Source organism: Miscanthus floridulus, chromosome 8, assembly GCF_019320115.1.
Source record: "Miscanthus floridulus cultivar M001 chromosome 8, ASM1932011v1, whole genome shotgun sequence".
NCBI classification, from domain to species: domain Eukaryota; kingdom Viridiplantae; phylum Streptophyta; class Magnoliopsida; order Poales; family Poaceae; genus Miscanthus; species Miscanthus floridulus.
Window position 1 is genome coordinate 62,239,894 of NC_089587.1, and position 18,523 is coordinate 62,258,416.

Genomic DNA, 18,523 nt, shown 5'->3' on the forward strand with positions numbered 1-18,523 from the left:
AAAAAAAACTAGACAGAAATTATATATCTCTATGGGTATTGCGTTAGAAAATTTTCTAACCTACAGAGACCACAATGACAAGATATTTTGATTAGTTATACATACTTCTAATACTTTTATTTTTTAATTAATATATTTTAGCCCGTGCCCTGCATGGGTTGATATATGAGTACTCTTGATATATTGAGTAACAATAGTTAGATGTCATTTTTTTTTCCACGTGAGGCAAGTCCCATTTCCATTCAGATAAACGGAAATACAAGAGTTTGGTTTAACAGAAGACCATAAAGAAAGAAGCAAAGCACTCCAGCACATCTAACCTCTGTCTCAGAGATAGACAGCACCCAGGAGTGAAAGATCTAATATCCATCTAGCAGACGACAGAAAAGACAACTACCAGCCTATTACAGACCATCCAAACCAAGACCGCAGAGTAACCGTACATCACAGAACCCACATCAACATATCCAGATTCCAGCCTTCTAGTACTCCGCCTCCACTTCTACAGATTCTGGTCATCATCAACTTGAGGATCTCCTTGCTGCAGCCTTCCCTGCCTGTCTTCAACCTTGGACTTGGGAGCGAGGATTTTCGCTGCCACTTTAAGCATGGTATTGACTCCATTGATGAGCATCTCCCTTTCCACCTCAGCATACAAACCTGTCCAAAAACGCATTAAAGCACACACATGGCAAATAATCTCGATGGGGTTATTGAACTTTTTCCCATCAAAGCATATTTTGTTTATAGCCTTCCATATGGCCCAACAGATAGCAGAGACTCCCCACATATGAAATTTCTTTCCTTTAGGGAGCCATTTGTCACACCAGATCCAGCATTGTTGTAGTGAAGTAGGAACATTATTAGCCCCAATTCCTTTAGCCACTACAGCCCAGACTACTTTTGCAATTGGACAAGTAAAGAAAAGATGGTCAATTGATTCATATGGTCACAGAAATGACACATTGGACTCCCTGTACATTTTCTTCTGATTAGGTTATCCTTAGTGAGAATTGCATTGTTGGTCATAAGCCACATGAGAAATTTTATTTTTTGGGGCACTTTTCTTTTCCAGATTATTTTGTGAAAAGGCCCAGCATCACTTTTTGTGAGAGCATTATAAACCGACTTAACATAAAAGCGTTGGTTCTTTTCAAATTGGGCAATGCTACGGTACCCTCTTTACTTCTTAGGAGGTAATACTTCGAACAAATCTGAGCCATTGGTTTTTTTTAATTAATCAACTAATTATTTAATCTAGAAAAAGGGAAAAAAAATGGATCTTAAATCCTCAAATCATGGGAGACAATTCCTTGTTTGTTCCTTTGCATGCAAAGCCTTACGAACATGCAAACCCATCAATTAGCGACGGCCCGAAAATCTCCAGCTGCATGAAAATGACTAGTACCTAACAGGTTAATTAAAATATGTTACATGCTAACATGTTAACACAATTAAAACTATGTTACATGCTAACTTTGGCAATCTAAAATATGTTACATGCTAACATGTTACATAGTTGAGTGTATACATTAGGCTTACATAATTGAGAGGATCTTTTAAAAAGTGTTACACCTTAACTATCACGTAAGGAAAAAAAACTAATACTAGGAGCTGTACACACGTTTGTGTATATCACGTTCTAAAAAAAACGCACCTGTATATATCACGTTCCAAAAAGATTACCTGTACCATACACACCTCTGTCACGTTAAAAAAAATCATTGTTGACTCTCCATCACGTTAAAGAAAAATCAGTACCAAACTTTCCCAAAAGAAATAGACAACATATTTTGACACTTCATTTCCTTCCAAAATAAAAAATAATTAAATATATAATTTTACTATTACCTCCTATGAAGTAATATGTGATAAAAGACATATATGATCAACAGTCCACAGTTATTTGGAGGTACCACAGCAAAGCCCTTTCAAATTTCCAAATGATGACGTCTTCCCCTTCCTGAAGGAAAAAGCTGTCAACACCAGAACAAACTTTATCCCAACAGGACTGAAGATCATCAGTTAGCCATCTTCTAAATGTGATCTGGATTTGACCACTTTTCACATCAGCAGCACTGACTTCCTTTTGATCACACAAGATAAAAAGGGCTGGGACAATTGCAAGGATAGATTTATCATATAACCAAGGATCACACCAAAACCTAGTTTTTTCCCCATTCTTGAATCTAATACCTCTTCCCTGGAGGTAAATATCCCTCACCTTGAGCAAGTCATACCAGATAGGGGAATCAGTTTGTTTATGTGTTACAGAGACAATAGATTTGTTATGCAGATATTTGGATTTGACAATTTCTTGCCATAATCCTTCCTCCCTCTCTAATTTCCACCACCACTTGCATAAAAGACCGAGATTCATTTTTCTCAAGTATTTGATACCTAAACCACCCTTCTTTTTGCTCTTGCATATCTTAACCCATTTGACTAAGTGGTATTTTAGATAGATGTCATACACTAGAACAAAAATAAAGCAAGAAGAACTGGCCGATATATACTTGCCGTTGGTTGCCGTGGACGTAGCATGTCCTGCCGACTCAAAGAACAAATCCTTTGCCACTCAGACATGCAGAATGTGTGATCCGGTCGGATACTATACTTGCCTTGTCGGTGGGTTGTCCTTCACATGCAGCCATGTCGCATGCCTGGACAAACAAATACTTTGCTCAGATCCCACATATACATATGCATACATGCAGAATGCTTGGTCACCAATACTCACCATTCACCCTTTGCTAGCTAAACTCCTAAACCCAAATCGATTGAGCTAGAAACCGCGCAGCAGGGCCGACGGCGCGAGAGCTAGCAATATGGCTGAGCTCGCATCGGGCGCCGTGACCTCGTTGCTTGGCGTCATCCGCAACGAGTGGCAGTTGCTGGGCCGCGTCGGCGGCGACGTCCAGTTCATCAGGGAGGAGATGGAGAGCATGAACAGCTTCCTGATGCACCTGGCCAGGACGGCGCCGCCCGGCAGCGAGCACGACGAGCAGGTGCGGACCTGGATGAACCAGGTCCGGCTGCTCGCACAGGACTGCAACAACTGCATCGACCTCTACCTGTACCGCGGCAACCCCGACATCCACCTGGGCAGGGACCGGCTCCTGGCGCTACCTCCGGTGGTTTCCCGTGGTTCCTGCAGAAGATGTTGGCGCAGCACCGAGCTGCCTTGGAGCTCAGCGAGCTCAAGGAGCGTGCGCGGGACGTTGGCAAGCGGCGGCTAAGGTACGGCGTGGAGGTCCCGAAGAAGGCGGCCGTTCCACCTGGCTACTGGTGGTCGGCAGGCCGCAGAAGGCAGCACGGAAGCTGCTTTCGTCCACCTCGACTGGTGAAGAAGACGGGCACGACCAAGTGGGGGGACAACGGCGACTGATGGTTCTGGTCGAATCAGAAGAGCCCTCTTTGGACTTTACGTCCTGGAGGACTACTTCAACGACCAGTTAGCCGAGTGGATAGAGCAAGTTCGACATCAGTGGAGGGAAAGCAAATGGCAACACGACACCCGATGCGTTGCCTTTGTGGTGCCGGACACGGAGAACTCCGGTGCCATTGCACGTCAAGCTTCGGCTGTGGCAGAGAAGCACGTCAAGAACACTATCTTGGTGGACATCCCATTACTGCACCATTGGAGAATGCTAGGACCCAAGAATATCCTCTACTACATCCTGAGGGAGATCGAGCTCCGGCAGCAGCAGCAGCAGCAAGGCCAAGGGATTGATTGGTCGCAAATCCGCAGGGAAAAAAAGGGCAGTGATTAGTAAAATCAAGAAAGATATCGATCCTTTGAATGTTATAAGAAAGGTTGAAGAGATCATGACCTACATTGAAAACGCCAAGGAGGGCAAGCAACTGAAGCTGTACCTGGAGGCCTACATTGAAAAAGCCAAGGAGGACAAGCCGTACCTGGATGTCCTCGACGGACCAAAGAAAAAGGAAGTACAAGACAAAATCTCCAAAGAAACCTCCTTAGGTGTACTCTTGGTACTGCTTGTGCTGAGGAAATCAAAGCCTGCATTAACAGAACACTACGATGACATTATCAAGAAAACAGCCAAGATGCTCAAAGAGCATATGCAGCAAGTAAATAAAGGAGTAAGCGCGGAACAGCGGATTATTCACAATGTTACCCAATATACACACATCCTGCATCAGGTGTTCCCACCCATCAGTAGCGCCAGCAAGCCCCAACAAGCCCAGGAGCAAGACATCAAACAAGTCACTGGGGAAGCTACATCAAGCAAGAATCAAATCAAGGAAATTGTCGACAAGGTTAAACAAGAAATCCTGAGCGAGGTGTTCATGGCGATCACTGACAACAAGAGCCAGCAGCAAGCAACACAGACTAATATTACTACCACATTGAACGAGGATCAAGTGAAAAGAATGATCCAGCAGGCTAAACTGGAAATCATACAGCAGCTGAAGGAAGAAAAACCTGACAAGAAACAAGAAACAGGTGTATCGGGTGGTCAGGGTCCAACCACAGAAGCTCTTCCTGAAGAAACGAAGGGAAGGGCCAGCCAGCAACCGGCGGTGCTAACATGGACTCAGGGTCAAACCCAGGAAGCTAATGTTGATGGCGGAGCCACGGAGAAGACCAAAAATCCTGGATGATGCTATCAAAGAAACCAAAGAGAAGATGAAATATTATGTCCAGTGGAGGATTAAAAGGCAGCTGGATATCAATGGAATTGTGCACAAGATTCAAAATTATCTGAAACATGAAGAGAACCCAGATCATCCTTAAAGCAGACGGAAAATATGTGAGCCAGTGGGAGCAGACCAGAAATGCCTTGAGCCTGTTGCCTTGCATCGCCGTTGTGATGATTCTGACCAACACAGAGAGAAATAAAAAAAGGGCCAGAGAAGAATATTGCTACCCAACAGGGGAGCCCATAGACTATTCTTCTCTTGCTGCACTCTACCATGGTATTGTGCTCGAGATTACAAGCCAGCAGAAAATGAAGATAACTATGATCCAGATTTTCCGCGCCATCTTGGACAAGTGTGATCATTATCAATTATGCATGAAGATCTTCACTCACGCTTTGTATGCCAAGCCCAAGAGAAGCAAAGAAGAACTGCACAAGTTGCATGACGCCCTGCAGGTGCTTCCGCCAAAGTCATTCCATAGTATTGCTATGAAGATGTTCAAGTTCTCGTACAGGGACATGCCTAAACAGTACCAGTCCTGCTTACTGTACCTAGCTATCTTCCCTCGAGGATACAAGATAAGGCGGTCAACCTTGATAGGGCGATGGGTTGCAGAAGGGAGGATAACAACAGAAGATTGGCGCTGGTCAAGTTCAGTGGATAAAGCTGAACAATGTTTTGACGTTCTCGTCAACAGGGGGCTTGTTTATTCTGCTGAGATCAGTGCCACTGGAAGGGTCAAGAGCTGCATGGTCGGTGACCTAGCCTATGAGTTCATTACCAAGATCGCCAAGAAACAACGCATTTTGGAGGCACGCTTGTCACATCATCTGGCTTGGCACTTCTCCATTTTCAATGATCTCCATCTCCGTGTGTCCTGACACAATCAACGATTTCCTGGAAAGGTTATCTGAAATCATCTCAATGGTCTCGGCTTAAGGTGCTCGATCTAGAAGGCTGCAAATGCTTCAAGAGCAACCGGTCGCTATGTAAAGAATATTTGCAACATATTGCTACTCAAGTATCTAAGCCTAAGGGGAACAGATGTCAACTGGCTGCCCCGTGAAAATCAACAACCTTCGCGAAGCTGGAGGTATTGGATATCCAGCATACAGAGGTGCCGGAGTCTTTCACAAGAGATCTCCTGCTCCTGAAGCTGAAGCGTCTGCTGGCTGGAAACAAAAGTCCAAGTCCAAACAGTATCAGCATAGACACATCATCCCACAACCATGTCCTAGTTCCTGAAAAGATCGAAAAGATGTTAGACATGGAGGTACTATCCAATGTCAAGGCAAAGAATATTCAAGATTTGGAAGACATCGGAAAGCTATGGCAGCTGAGGAAGCTTGGTGTGGTTATCAAGGACAAGGATACTCACCACACAAGTTTGCTTAAAGCTATCAGCAACATGCATGAGTGCCTCCAGTCTTTGTCAATTACTCTTGACACAACCAGAGACAAGGGCGCTCGTAGCATAGATTCGAGAGAGCTGAAACAGTCACCCAAGGTTCTTGACAACCAAACCAGAGAGTCCCCCAAGGTTCTTGAGAGGCTCAGTATCAGTGGAAACATACTACAGGGGCAGCTTTCTACATTATTGCTAACCGACAAAAATACCACACTTATTAAGGTAACTTTAAGTAACGCCTCACTGGATCCGACTATCCTAGAGGCCCTCTCCAATCTGCCCAAGTTACAATGTCTGAAGCTTCGGCACAATACATACAGCGACAACAAACTCACATTCAAGAAGGGATGAATTCAAGAAACTCAGGTACTTTCTTGTCGAGGGCTCCAACTGGATTGAAATCAGTTTTGAAGAAGGTACAGCAGCTCCAGAGCTCGAGAAGATTGTTTTGTCCTTTGACAACATAGAGTCTATTGCTGGAGTAGACCACCTTAAAAAATTGGAGGAGCTTGAGCTGAACAAATATAACAAGAGCAGCAACAACAGTGGAGGCAGCACCGACACTGCTGCCACCAACCAAGACCCCTCCGCCCTTGCTGCTACCACTGCCGCCAATCCCTCACCCCTTCCCCTGAACACTACCACTGTCGTCCCCTCCACCCCAACAGGCACTCACCCCGCCCCCTCTTCCCCAACTGGGGGTGCCGCGAATCCCTCACCCCTTCCCCCGAACACTACCACTGTCGCCCCCTCCACACCAATAGGCCCTAACCCTGCTCCTGCTCCCTCAACTGGGGGCGCCGCCAATCCCTCACCCCATACTTCCACAATTGACGCCGCCAATCCCTCACCCCTTCCCCCGAACACTACCACTGTCATCCCCTCCACACCAACAGGCCCTAACCCTGCTCCCTCTCCCTCAACTGGGGGCGCCGCCAATCCCTCACCCCATTACTTCCACAACTGACGCTGCCAATCCCTCACCCCTTTCCCCGAACACTACCATTGTCATCCCCTCCACACCAACAGGCCCTAACCCTTGCTCCCTCTGCCTCAACTGGGGGCGCGGCCAATCCCTCACCCCATACTTCCACAATTGACACCGCCAATCCCTCACCCCTTCCCCCGAACACTACCACTGTCATCCCCTCCACACCAACAGGCCCTAACCCTGCTCCCTCTCCCTCAACTGGGAGCGCCGCCAATCCCTCACCCCTTCCCCAGAACACTACCACTGTCGTCCCCTCCACCACTCACCCCGCCCCCTCTCCCCCAACTGGGGGCGCCGCCAATCCCACAGCCCATATTGCCACTGCTGACACCGCCAATCCCACACTCTCTGGCCCCACCACCTCCAGTAACAATGTGTTGCTTCCGAAATTGCTTTCCGATGCCAAACAAATATCCAAGGTGACTCTTCAGTGGTACAATGCTGGCGGAAGATGGTATGCGAACCCTCGCAAGGATGGAAAACATACGCTGCCTGGTGCTCTTGCATGGGTCTTATAACCAAAGCCGGCTTGATTTAAATAAAGATGAGTATGCAAAACTCAACCTTCTTATTGTCAAGTGCCCTGAAATCACCGAGATCAAATTCGAGCGTGGGTCTGCTCCTAAGCTTGAGAAGATCGTATGGACCTTCGACCAAAGGGACCACTTTATCCGGCATCGAGCACCTTCCAAGATTGAAGGAACTTGAGTTCACTGGGGACTCTCTACCAGACCAGGTGAAAGAAGGCATTGATAAACACAAGCACAAAGATATGATTCATTGTACACACTACAAACCGGAGAGGCAAGATCAAACAGTAAGAAGCACAGGAAAAGAGGATAGTGTTCCAAGTTGCCTATACATCTGGAAGGACAAGGGTTGGCGCAGGAGGAACTGAAGGTTCACCATCGAGTCCCTCCCAAGGTATTTATTTGTGTGCTTACATGATTTGCCATTGTGTGTTTCTATCTGCTGTTTGTGGTGTGCATTTATACTCTGCATGTGTGTCGACTGAGTGTGTCTGTGAGTTTGGTAACTTGTTTTACATGTGTGTCCTGGCACTATGGTTGAGCATAATGGTTGTGTCTATGCTCACGGATTTGGACCTGTGTGGCTTTCCTCTGTATCGACTGTGAAGCATTCATGCTGCATGGTCTCTCATGTAATAAGTGCGATGCTTGTGCGCACATTTGATTTGGTAATGTACTGTATGTGCATGTGCTAAACCAATATACAGCTATGCTTTGAATGTTTGATTGATCGGGTTTATGCAACATTAATATGGTGTTTGGTTTGAGGAATGAGTTACTCCATCATGTATTCATTCCTCACTTTTTTTTGTTTGGTTTGTGGAATGGAATAGGTTGATGCATAATCACCTTACTTCCTCACAAGCTAATAATTATTAGTACTACTAGTATGAGGAATAGAGTAGGAATGGACTCATGATGCACCTTATTTAGGATGGGGTGATTTCTCAAACCAAACACCCTATTAAATTGAAAGTGTGTGGTTCGTGTCTCATGTGATCTAAGATTCTAAGTCCTTGAACCAGAGTTCTATCAGCGTTAATAAGCAAGCATTTGCCATTCGGATTTGCTTCCCACGGCAGTGCTGTGCACCTAATTGCTTCAGGTCGATGAGGAAGTGCAACCGGTTCGAACCATCTGTACTACTGTATAGCCATCATTTCCAGGCAGAATTGAATCCATGCTCTGAAAACGTTGTTGACAAGCAATTCTAGCACTTTAGCAGCAAGGGCATATTAACTGACATGAGTTTGTAGACGGTTAATTGTCAGCAGAGCAGATCTCAGACAGGCAGGCATCTCTAATACGGCGCCAGGTGACCCGGGAGAGCCGGGCTCGGGGGCTGGATGTGGAAATTGGAATGGAATTAGGATGAAGTCCGCAGATAACAACATGAAACCCAGATACAGAATTAAACTGCGCGCCTCGAGATGATTACCTGGATGCTCGCAATGTTCCCGCCGCGGTAGTAGTCCGATTAGACTGTTGGCAGCGGTGGCGCGCGGCAACGACGGAGCCGACCATACCGCTCCCGGCCCCGCCTCTGCCTTCCCCTTCCCACACTAGCACCACCATGAGCGGCTGGGGAAGCTGCGGAGAGAGAAGGACGCGGGCAGGTTTTCTCTTCGTCGCCGGAGTGGCGGCCGCCGCTGCGACGGTCATCGGCGCCTCATCGGTGTTACTGATGGGCCGACGAGTGAAACACCTTCATGTTAGTTGGGCCGTGGGCCTCGACCACCCTTGCGCTGACTAGTATTAGGCCGACGAGTAGCAATGAAAACGGTCGGGAACGGTCGAGAAAATGTCTTCACCGTTTCCGCTCTTGTATTTTTTGGCCGGGAACGGGAACGGGAAGGCTGGACGGGAAAACGAATCTGGTATTACGGGATATCGGGAACGGAATATTTCGAACGGGGACGTGTCGATTACGATCGGGAAGCGGTAACACAAAACAGGAACATCGATATATGTAACCACTTGAAACAGTGAGCTCGATGCAACAATAGCAACCATGCATAATCCATATGCAAACAATAGCAAACAGTGAGCTTGTCAGAATATTTATGCAAAGAAAACTACAGAACTACCAAAAAAAGAAAATGGAAAAGAAAAATGAACAAAGGGCCAAACCTTGCTGCTCCATGCGTGAATTCATGGGCCAAGCATGGAACGATGGGCTGCATGCATGACTCGTCAGCTCCTTGCCTCCTCTCTTCTGATGCATAGAGGCCAGCCGCCTGCTGGTGCATTTAGTCCCACCTCGCTAAGCGAATCACCGGTGGGTGCGCAGTGAGCTATAAAGCAGACCGAAGGGGCGGTGGGCAACTGGGCCGTTTGCAGACTTGAGACTTGGGAGGCCTTAAAAACGTGAATTTCCCGCGGGAGTTTTCCTGAACAAATACGGGATCCGCTAATTCGGTCGGAAAATCACTTTAACCGATTTCGATCCTGGATTCGCCAAATTTTCCCGATTTCTTCTTGAATCCGTTTTTCCCGAGAAAATGATATCCGGTCGGGAATTCCGGTATTCGGTGTCGGTCGGTACGGGAATTTCCCATTCCCGCTTTCATCCCTACCGACGAGGCTGTTTACTGGCCCGGAAAAAAATAAAAACACGCAATGCTAGACTGCTGGGACCTGTTACCAACTTGCTCGATCATGCGAATGGACCTTTGGTCTCTTTTCTGCAGCGCTAGGCCTATCAAGTGGGATGCTACCCACCAACTATGGTTATCGTATTTTTTTCTAGAATATTTCTAGAATTTTTAGGGTACACGCAAGCATGCGCGTTCGGTGGCACTGCGCCTTTCCCCGCGCACCGGAGACGACGCCTCCTAATCTCTTATTTGCGTTTGTACGGACGCGCACATGTGTGCGTGTGGTGTGAGTATGGAGTGTGTGGGTTATGTGCGTCCAAGTTATACCGGATGAAAAAACTTGCTCGATCATTTTTTAAGCACATATCAGTTTCTTGGAATTTCAAGAGTCCACGGAATGTACAATAACGATCTGCTGAGGGCGTACGGACCTGTCCGGAGGTGCCTGGGCCTACGTATCAGCCCGGCCTGTTCTCCCTCACGGTCCATTAAAAAAACAAAACGAACCCATTTCTCTTCCTCCTCGCTCAATCGTTCGTTGCGCAATTCTCCTCGTCGCCGCAGCTGCGATGCTCGCACCAACCACCGAGCCAGCGCTCTAGGCAGCCTTCCTCTGCATCCCATCCCTGCTCCTCTCCATATCGCTCCCCGGCGTCGCAATCTCCGCCTCCTCCTGCCCTCCTCCCACCATGCCTCCTTCCTCCCACGACCGCGCGACGGGCCCTGAGGGCTCTCCGTCGCCATCTCTGTCCCAGGCCCCACTTCCTCCACCGTGTTGCGGCTCCATCCTCCTCCACCACGACCTAGCGTCGATCCCGCTGTGTAGTGCGCCGCCTGCCTGCCAGCTTTTGTTGAAAGAGCATGTTGCAAGTGTATGTTTTAAATATTTCAGATGTTGCAAGTGTTTCATATGAATGTTGTAAAAGTAGATAGGGATGTTATATATGTTGCAATGGCTATACATATATGTTGCAAGAGTCTATTCCAAATGTTTCATCTGTATTTTCAGATGTACGTTCCAAATGTTTCATCTGTATTTTCAGATGTACGTTGCAATGGCTATACATTTCACACATATGTTGTAAGTTTTTATTTGGATGTTGCATATATGTTTTAATGGCTTTTCAAGTGTTTTCAGAATTTTTTTGCAAGTGTTTCAAACGCATGTTTCAAATGTTTCATCTGTCTTCAGACGTATGTTGCAAATATTTCATCCGAATGTTTTAAAAGTAGATCGGATGTTTGCACATGTTGTAATGGCGCCGGTGGCTGGCGAACAGCGGCTGCTGCAGGGCTTCGGCTCCTTTTCTTGTGCAGCGTGCCTTGCCCTCTCCTCTCCCTTCCCTTCCCTTCCCTCCCTTCCCGTCCCTCCGTCTCGACACGGCAGCTCAGACGCCTGATGAGCACGATGCCCGCAGATGTGGTAGTCCAACGAGCGCGCGGAGGTGGCCCCGGGTGGGCTGACGGCGGGCACCATGCTCGCGTGGTGGCCTCTTAGCAAGCTGAGGTCCACACCGTCCACTCGCTACGCACGGAAAACAGACCAGCCGCGCGCGTCCGGACGCCAACGTCAGGCGCTAGTCCTGCCGCAAAAGGTAAGGTTTTTGTGGAATTCAAGTAGCGTTCCAACTGGAGTCCACGATAACCACCAGTCCACCGCCACCTACTGATCTAGCATCGATATATTCCACCCGGTTTTATTTCTCTGATTCTCTCAAAATCACATTGAAATATAGAAGCGATTGTTTCTTACCAGAGACCCGAACTACAAATATATACTCCACAAGTACACAACTCATGTAGCAGGCCATTTATTTATTTGATATATAGGAGTACTTCAGTAGTGTATGTTCTTCCAATTTTTTTTTTTTTTTGGTGGTCATCTTTCGGCCTTGCCTCACTTTCTGCTTGGTTAACCTGGCAGCAGCACCTCATCAGAATCAGATCCATGGCTTTCCATAGACTGAAGTCTGAACAGAATAGGGGACGTCTTCTTAGGTTGCCTTTGGCTGCGAGGGACACCGGCCTCGCCTCACTGCGTTTCCTTTCAGCCCCATTTAGACTGACGCCTACAGGCACTGATCAACCAGGGCTCGAGAGCCGTAAACTGCTCAACTCGCGGAATCAAACCGTCCAATCCAGCAATGCATGGTATCAATCAGTCACCTGACTGGTTGAGGTAACTAGCTATTTTTCAGGTTACTAGTAGCCATCAAAATGAAAAATAGCTAGTTACCTCAACCACATGCGTAATTGACATCCAGATCAACCAGTCACCTGCAAATACACATGAACGGACTATAGGATGCAATCCTTTAGAAATTAATATAATAACAAGCACATGTCTGCATTTATCTGACTCAAAAAGGTCTTTCTATAATTCTAAAATATTGGGCTTATTTGGTTCACACTTTCAAAAAGCTGACTGACCTAGGCAGGCTCCCCAGGCGTCCGATTTTGGACCCCTGGGACCAGGATTCGTTGCTTGGCAAGCCATCCAAACAGGGCCATTATGTGTAGAGTGTGGACTGGACTACATCGGAGATAGCTTTGTTCACCATGGCATGCTAGTGTTTGTACTCCAAAGCTTTTCTTAATGAAAGTACGTGCAGCGCACGTTCTAAAAAAAAGGACTACAGCGGACAAAAGAGTGAAAACACTTGATCCCTAATTCAAACAACATGTGGGACGTGCGAGGTATAGACAGGGGCAGAGCCAGCGTTTAGGATTTAGGTAGGGGGAGGGGCATTCAAACCAATAATAACCATGCATGTTGAAATACATACACTTTTGAGGAGTAGCAAGAAGAACTTGGAGCATTTATTTGGTGGATATCAATGAAGAATATTTTTGGTGTTTACTTCTAGTGTAGGAGTAAAACATTTTTAGGTGGATCTAAATGGAATGTCATGTTATTGCGCCTACCCCTAGTGTAGGAGTAGTGCATATTTAGGTGATGTGTACGTGATCTTGATTTTAAGAGCATGACAAATCTCTCATAAGGCATCAACAAAGCTTGACTAAACTCAATGCAAAACAAGCATATGAGTGAAAGTTTTTCTAATCTAAATATCATATATGGCTCTGGTAGAAATTCAAGCTTGTCATACAAGGAACTCATCATGTAGGATTTTCATATTTTTTAAAAGATAAATCTCCAGAACTTTAGTATCACTAGGGACAAGATAAACAGCAGCTTAGACCTTCTCATATCATATCCGTCAATTAACTAGACTTAGCTCAAGCATATGCTACCCACGAGTTTCAAGTTTAGAGCAAATTCTCATGTCAAATCAATCTCATCCAAAACTTGAGAGAATTCAAGACTGAAAACTAGGTACTTGAAAGAAATTACAGCAGAGCAACTATTCATCATGTAAGATCGTCTTCAAGCTTTATTTATTTATTGGCTCTTAAAAATAAACTAAAGCACACCTTAAGCAAACTATATACACACTCTTTTTATTTGGTTTCCATCATTTTTTTTCTCATACCATAGTAATATATATATATATAAGACAAAGGCAAATTTTTATTTATTTTTCTTAGTTTACCATTTTTTATTTTTTTAACTAATACAAATTCGATAATTAAATAAACTAAAGAAAATAATAAAATACTAGAAAGAAAACTTACCTTAGGTAAATGGGGCTCCTCCCCCAAGCTGGGTGTTGGTATGGTCCTTCAGCGAGGCGGGTGGTTAATGTGGAGATGGCCAAACAAGTAGTTCCAGTTGTCATTCTCCTGATGCTATTGTTGCTGGATGGCGACGAGGCGTTGTCCTACTTCTTCTTGCCACTAGGGAATGTTGGTGAAGAGTGTTTCGGATCTTCTGCTGGTTCTCCTCGTTGGTGGTGAGCCTGGTGTTGAAACGAGCGTACTCCATCTACTGCTCATGACAACCTGTGGGATGGTCGTGGTAGCCACGGGCAGAGAAGGACATGCGTCCTCCCTGGTGGCCACTGGAGACCTCCTCGTAAGAATGCTGCTAGTAATAGTCAAAATTGTCATCCTGCCATTGCCCACTTAGGCCCTGTTGCCAGGAACTCTCTGAATGATGCGGAGAAGGCTGCTCTCACCCAGCATGCTCGGGTTGGTGCATACGGGACGATCCCGGCTGGTCCCAACCTGCATGCTGAGGAAGGTGAACCTGGGAAGGTACTGCTTAATCAAATCCTGTGTAGCCGATGAAAGCAGGGCCTTCTAGAATGGGGTCGTCTCCACTGGTACCGAGGCTGTGGGTTGCAAGTGATCCTTGTAGAGGCACTCCCTGCGAGGTGCTTGCTCTATTTTTTGCAAAATCAAAGACAAACTGAATCTACCACATACAGACCGAGGTTCCGGTCTGGTAAAGGAAACTCATTTATGTAGTCCATATACAGCATGACTATTTTCCCTATCCTTGCCCTTTTTAACACTGTGTGCATGATTAAAATAGCCATAATCAATAATCCATCGGGGACTGTCAATGTATGTAATAGAAGCGTTTGCTAGTAAACCCAAATTTCTAGCCATGCGGGTGACCAAAGAAGTGCACCCAATATCTCCCTTAAGTCCAAGAATTTCTACCAATTGTGTCATCATGAACTTTATAGGTGAAACCTTCTTTAATTTAACCATAGCATAGAGCAGTTTGAGTTCATCATTCCTTACTGTGCGGAAATCATTTCTAGAAAAAAGAGAAAATCCTAGCCATTTGTGCATGAACCGCAAAGTAGGATGGTGAATGTTCATTGGTGCGAGGGCGGTAGAAAACAATTTCTTTCGATATCTCCCTCCAAAACTTTGTCCTATCAAAATCTTGTATAGCTGAGTCTACATCAATTGTGCACTAAGCAGGGAATCCTAGAAACTCACTAAAGTTCTTCCAAGGAAAAGAAAATTATTTCCCAAAGAACCTAAATGAGACTTCCGAGTCGGTGGTTTGTAAAGTGCATAGAAATTCAATAGTCTAAAGCTTGCACCCTGACTCATCTATTTCCCATGCATCCTCCCATCCTACGGCCTTGAAAATAAGTTCAAATTTAGGAGTCCATACCTGTGGACTGAAGTAGGGCTGGATCGAAGGTAGGGGTGAGGACGAAATCCTGGTCCTTCAGCTTCTTGTAGATGTCCTTCTCCTTATCATCCCAGAGCTTGAGCTGATTTTCTTGTAGAAGAATGTTCCTTTCCATGGGGCTGATCAGGTCAGTGCTCCAACAGCAGGAGACAGAGGATCAACCTCCATGTCGGTGCTTGCTCGGGACGAAGAACTTCTCGTTGAATGGAACGATATCGTCCGCTTGAGTTTGCCGGCGATCTTGCTCATTTTCCTACAAAATAGACAAACACAACTCGTGGAACAGGGATTAGGAAAATAAAAATGTTAGTGGTTAGCCGTTCCAAAAGTCAGTCAGTCTAGAGGTTAGTCATTCGAGATTGCCTAGTGAATATTCTAATCAAGATTCTGGCATGTCTTCCACCCTAATTCTTTTTAATTTTCTGTCTTGATTTGGACAGCACTACCACTCTTAAATTCTATTTTTCTTGCTTCAATTTCAGCAGCACCTCTTCCTCTCTTTCTCAAGATTTTAACACTACTTTCACACTCAAACTTCCTCTCACTCTTTCTTTTTCCAACACTACTTCTACCAAAGGAAATTCAACTACGAATTTTCCTTTTGGATTTTCGAACTCAAGAGCTGGGATTGTGTTGTGTGATGGCCAAGAGCAGCAAGTTTGGGGCATGGGATTTATAGTGGGGGAAATAGGAGGCCGACTAGCCGGCCCCACACAATGGCCAAGTGGCTTCCTCTTTCTCCTGGTGGTTCTTTGCTTCATCCTTAAGCAAGTGATCAGCTCCGTCGGTGCTCCTTTCAGTGGTGAAATGATAGAATGGAGGTGAGTGGGAATAGAGGTGATGGAAGTGATGGATGGTGGTTGAGTGGGTCCCATGTATCTCCCGTATTTCTACCGTATATACGTATAACAATGCAACAAAAATATTTTATGATACTATGAAATATAATAGGATGAATGATGGTATTTTTAAATTTTTACACCTCCACAATAAATTTCTCACGGGTTTTTATGCCGTAAAAATTATTTACATGGGGCTTAGATTTTTATAATGCCATGATGAGAATTTTTATTTTATGATGCAAATATTGAAAAGAAAATATGCTAAGATAAAATGATTAATGCAATATAAAAAAGTAAATATGGATAACTACCGAGTTACCTCCCGGTGAGGGTTCGGGATTTTGAGTCCTCCAAACCGGACTTCTCCGTTCGGGTTTATTCTTCAGGTGCATCAGTCGGTCCCGGAGATGGAGACCCTAATGGCCGCACTTGCTTTTCACTCCACTCCAAATTAGAGCATTGTTCCGGTCTTGGCTTGAAGGCGAATCGCTCTTCCTTTCCATTGATATGGAATTTGATTTCTCTAGCTCCGACATCAATGTGAGCATTTGTAGTGCTCGGGAAGGGTCTCCCAAGAATGAGGGGTGTCTTCATGTCTTCCTGCATACCAAGTACTACAAAATCTATGGGAACGAAAAAGTTTCGTATTTTTACCGAAATATTTTCAGCGATTCCCACAGGATAGCGGACCGATTGGTCGGCTAATTGCAAACACATTGATGTTGGTGTGAGTGTTGAATAGTTGATCTTGTCAAAGACCTTTTTGGGCATGACACTAACACTTGCTCCAAGATCGCATAACACATTCTCGAAGTTCTGGCTCCCGATTGAGCAATCAATTGTGGGACACCCTGGATCCTTCTTCTTGATAGGTGAAGTATTTAGGATGGCCGCACTACACTCCTCTGTTAACTTAATTACCTCAGTGGAAGGCAGTGGTCTTTTATTGTTGATGATGTCTCTAAGATACTTCGCGTAGGTAGGTACCTGTATGGCATCTAGCAACAGAATATTGATATATAGCTTTTGAATTACCTCTACGAACTTACCAAACTATTCATCCATTTTAGCTTTCGATTTCTATGTGGAAACGGTAGGAGAGTCGTGTCATGAAAATCTTGTTGTAATTCTTGCTCTTGTGGCCCAAATTCTTCAACTTCATTGGTTGTTTTCTCCTCTTCCTGTACTGCCACTGGTGTCTTACCTGTCCTTGTTGGATATGGTGGATCACGAGTAGACTTGCCACCTCTTGTAGTTATGGCGTTTACCTTCTCAAGGTTAGTGGCAAAAGGCAGAGCAGCAGCCAACTGGGCTAATTGGGATTCTATCTTTTTATTATAGCTAAGTTGGTCTTTATAGCAAAAGAAAAACTATCCATTTTAGTATTTATTCTTTCTAGGACCTTATCGTTAAAAGCAAGCTTCTTAGAAATATTCTCATTAATCCTAGCTTGTTCTAAGATCAAGTCTCTCAAGGATGGTTGCTTAGGAGTATTATAGCTATTACCTGGGTACTTACCTTGGTGAGTCGACCGTTGTTGTTGATTCCACCCTTGTCTCTATTGTTGTGGAGCAGAGTTGTTGATGATGATGTTTACATCCTCCTGATATTCAGGGAATTCAATCCCCAAATATTCTCCACATACATTATGAGTATTGAATGCATCTTGAATGGCCTAATGATCTTTCTTGTAATTGGCTCGTTGTTCAAGCCAATTCAACAGTACGTCCATCTTGATTGACAGTGCACACACCTCTTATGGTATTTCTTCACACTTATTGCATAATTAAATGTTGCATGATGACTAACCTTGATTAGAGGCTATCTTTTCTACAAGAGTTTTAGCTTTTCTAAGGATGAGTGACATAAATGATCCTCCATCAGTGGCATCGAGTTGTTCATGAGCGTTTGAGTTAATCCATGGTAGAAACTTTGCATGAGCAACCAATGTTCCATCCCATGATGAGGACAATTTGAAATGTATTCTTGAAAACGTTCCCATGCTTCTGGAATGGTTTCTCCTTTCTACTGTTGGAAGTTTGAAATCTTTCCTCTTAAGGCATTGGTCTTGCCCACAGGGAAGAACTTCTCTAGAAAGGCCTTTGAACATCTTGCCCAAGTGTTGATGTGATCTTTGTTGATGTAGAACCACTGCTTCGCTCTTCCCACTAGTGAGAATGGAAACAGACGAAGTAGTATGATGTCTTGAGCAATGTCCTTGATGACGACTGTGCTGCTAATCTCTAGAAAATTCTGAAGGTGAGCACTAGCATCTTCATGTGCCTTTCCGCTGAATGGAGTAGCTTGCACCATGTTGATGAGGCTTGGCTTGAGCTCAAACTCAAGATTGTTGGGTTTGAGTATTGGTCCAGTGTGGATGTTCTCAGTGCTTGGAGCAGAGAATTCACGCAGAGTCTTCTCAGCCATG

The 18,523-nt window shown here is 45.2% G+C and overlaps 2 long non-coding RNA genes, 1 other non-coding gene and 1 pseudogene across 3 annotated transcripts; 2 read left to right on the plus strand and 2 right to left on the minus strand.

Moving 5' to 3' along the window:
* Nucleotides 1-228: 228 nt before the first annotated feature.
* Nucleotides 229-9,276, minus strand: LOC136476508 (uncharacterized). Its single transcript, XR_010763628.1, has 3 exons — nucleotides 9,036-9,276; nucleotides 8,842-8,939; nucleotides 229-2,663 (listed from the first exon to the last, which is right to left on the minus strand). It is a non-coding gene; the product is annotated as an uncharacterized lncRNA (long non-coding RNA).
* LOC136475405 (uncharacterized) lies at nucleotides 2,746-8,939 on the plus strand (annotated as a pseudogene).
* Nucleotides 9,277-11,822: 2,546 nt separating the features above from the next.
* On the minus strand, nucleotides 11,823-15,880 carry LOC136472288 (uncharacterized). Its single transcript, XR_010762310.1, has 3 exons — nucleotides 13,831-15,880; nucleotides 12,431-12,471; nucleotides 11,823-12,301 (listed from the first exon to the last, which is right to left on the minus strand). It is a non-coding gene; the product is annotated as an uncharacterized lncRNA (long non-coding RNA).
* A 2,169-nt stretch (nucleotides 15,881-18,049) lies between these two features.
* Nucleotides 18,050-18,156, plus strand: LOC136478566 (small nucleolar RNA R71). The gene has a single exon (XR_010764289.1). It is a non-coding gene; the product is annotated as a small nucleolar RNA R71 (small nucleolar RNA).
* The last annotated feature ends 367 nt before the right edge of the window (nucleotides 18,157-18,523 follow it).